The sequence below is a fragment of the Microtus ochrogaster genome, chromosome 7 (assembly GCF_000317375.1).
Source record: "Microtus ochrogaster isolate Prairie Vole_2 chromosome 7, MicOch1.0, whole genome shotgun sequence".
Taxonomy (NCBI): Eukaryota; Metazoa; Chordata; class Mammalia; order Rodentia; family Cricetidae; genus Microtus; species Microtus ochrogaster.
In genome coordinates this window covers 2,749,058-2,752,139 of record NC_022014.1, presented here as the reverse complement: position 1 = coordinate 2,752,139, position 3,082 = coordinate 2,749,058, and the positions used below count along the sequence as shown (strand labels likewise).

The following is a 3,082-nucleotide window of genomic DNA, read 5'->3' as shown; positions in this document are numbered from 1 at the left end:
GAGGAGGAGGAAGAAAAGAAGGAGGAGGAGGAGGAGGAAGAAAAGAAGGAGGAGGAGGAGGAGTTGCTTCGGTGTCGTGGTGCGGCTAGTCATGTTGTGTGTGGTCACTCAGTGAAAATGCCTGAGGAAACCCAGACCCAGGACCAACCAATTGAGGAGGAAGAGGTTGAGACTTTTGCCTTTCAGGCAGAAATTGCCCAGTTGATGTCTATTCGAACAAAGAGATCTTTCTGAGGGAGCTCATTTCAAATTCATCAGATGTTTTAGACAAGATCAGATACGAGAGGAAACTAGACTCTGGGAAGGAGCTGCACATTAATCTCATTCCCAACAAACAAGATCAAACCCTCACCATTGTGGATACTAGCATTGGAATGATCAAGGCTGACTTGATTAATAACCTTGGTACCATTGCCAAGTCTGGCACCAAAACCGTCATGGAGGCTTTGCAGGCTGGTGCAGATATTTCTATGATGGGTCAGTTTGGTGTTGGTTTTTACTCTGCATATTTGATCGCTGAGAAAGTGGCTGTGATCACCAAACATAATGATGATGAACAGTATACCTGGGAATCTGCAACAGGGGGATTGTTCACAGTGAGAACTGACACAGGCGAGATAATGGGTCCTGGAACCTGAAAGAAGAGCAAACCGAGTACTTGGAGGAGAGGAGAATAAAAGAGAGCGTGCAGAAACATTCTCAGTTTATTGGCTCTCCCACTACTCTCTTCGTGGAGAAGGAACGTGATAAGGAAGTCAGTGATGATGAAGCTGAAGAAAAGGAAGATAAAGAGGAAGAGAAGGAAAAAGAAGAAAAGGAGTCTGACGACAAGCCTGAAATAGAAGATGTCAGTTCCGACGAAGAAGAGGAAGAAAAGAAGGATGGTGACAAAAAGAAAAAGATAAAGGAAAAGTACATCGATCAGGAAGAGCTCAACAAAACAAAGCCTATTTGGACCAGAAATCCTGACGACATTACTAGTGAAGAATATGGAGTTCTACAAGAGCTTAACCAATGACTGGGAAGAATATTTGGCGGTAAAGCATTTTTCTGTTGAAGGACAATTGGAATTCTGGGCCCTCCTTTTTGTCCCAAGACGTGCTCCTTTTGATCTGTTTGAAAACAGAAAGAAAAAAAAAAACAACATCAAGTTGTATGTGTGCAGAGTTTTCATCATGGATAACTGTGAGGAGTTAATCTCTGAGTATCTGAATTTCATCAGAGGAGTGGTGGATTCTGAGGATCTTCCTCTAAATATCTCCCATGAAATGTTGCAGCAAAGCAAAAATTTGAAAGTTATCAGAAAAGAATTTGGTCAAGAAATGCTTAGAAGGGCTGGAGAGATGGCTCAGCGGTTAAGAGCATTGCCTGCTCTTCCAAAGGTCCTGAGTTCAATTCCCGGCAACCACATGGTGGCTCACAGCCACCTGAAATGAGGTCTGGTGCCCTCTTCTGGCCTGCAGACATACACACACACAGAATATTGTATACATAACAAATAAATAAATATTAAAAAAAAGAAATGCTTAGAACTATTCACCGAGATGGCAGAAGATAAAGAGAACTACAAAAGGTTTTGTGAGCAGTTCTCAAAAAATATAAAGCTTGGAATTCAAGCCGGGCGATGGTGGTGCACGCCTTTAATCCCAGCACTCGGGAGGCAGAGGCAGGTGGATCTCTGTGAGTTCGAGACCAGCCTGGTCTACAGAGCTAATGCCAGGACAGGCTCCAAAGCCACAGAGAAACCCTGTCTCGAAAAAACAAAAACAAAAACAAAAACAAAAACAAAAGCTTGGAATTCATGAAGACTCTCAAAATCAGAAGAAGCTTTCTGAGCTGTTGCGATACTACACATCTGCTTCTGGAGATGAGATGGTTTCTCTCAAAGATTATTGCACCAGAATGAAGGAAAACCAGAAGCACATCTACTTTATTACAGGTGAGACCAAGGACCAAGTTGCTAATTCGACCTTTGTGGAACGCCTCCAAAAGCATGGCTTAGAAGTAATCTATATGACTGAGCCCATTGATGAATATTGTGTGCAACAACTGAAGGAATTTGAAGGCAAGACCTTGGTGTCAGTTACCAAAGAAGGACTGGAGCTTCCAGAAGATGAAGAGGAGAAAAAGAAATAGGAAGAAGAAAAGAGAAAATTTGAAAACCTCTGTAAAATTATGAAAGATATTTTGGAGAAAAAGGTTGAAAAGATGGTTGTATCAAACCAATTGGTGACATCCCCATGCTGTGTTGTCACAAGCACATATGGGTGGACAGCAAACATGGAAAGAATCATGAAAGCTCAAGCCCTCAGAGACAGCTCAATGATGGGTTACATAACCGCAAAGAAACACCTGGAGATAAACCATGATCATTCCTTTATCGAAACCCTCCGGCTAAGGGCAAAGGCCGGCACGAACGACAAATCTGTGAAGGATCTGGTCTCCTGGCTTCAGTCTGGAAGATCCCCAGACACATGCTAACAGGATCTACAGGGTCATCAAGCTTGGTCTGATGAAGATGATCCTACTGTGGATACCAGTGCTGCTGTAAATGAAGAAATGCCACCCTGGAAGGAGATGATGACACATCACGCAAGAAAGAAGTAGAGTAAGTTTCACCAGAACTATGTGTTTGATGCTTACTTTCATTCCTTCTGATACTATATTTCCCAGGATTTTTGTTTATTTTTGTTAACATTTAAAACATCTGTGTGGCATGAAAACTAAGGGGAAGATAAAATTTCTTTCTACTTGTGTGATACTGTGATACTATAGGTTTGATTCAATAGGTTGGCAGGATGTTTGTTGTAAGACATATGTAACCTGTTAACTTTGTGGTCTGAAGTGTTTCGCTGTCGAGCTGGATTCCTTATTAGACCAAATAATTTCAATTTCACTTGGAAGTGTTCTGAGATACAGTTTCGTGTTTAAAAGGAAAAAAAAATAAGATGGCTTAAGTTTCATCTTAAAACTTTTCATTCCCGCCGGGTGATGGTGGCACACGCCTTTAATCCCAGCACTCGGGAGGCAGAGGCAGGCGGATCTCTGTGAGTTTGAGACCAGCCTGGTCTACAGAGCTAGT

General features: G+C 42.2%; 1 pseudogene; it reads left to right on the top strand.

Annotated features, from left to right (window-relative positions):
• Positions 1 to 117: 117 nt before the first annotated feature.
• Positions 118 to 2,612, top strand: LOC101995051 (annotated as a pseudogene).
• The last annotated feature ends 470 nt before the right edge of the window (positions 2,613 to 3,082 follow it).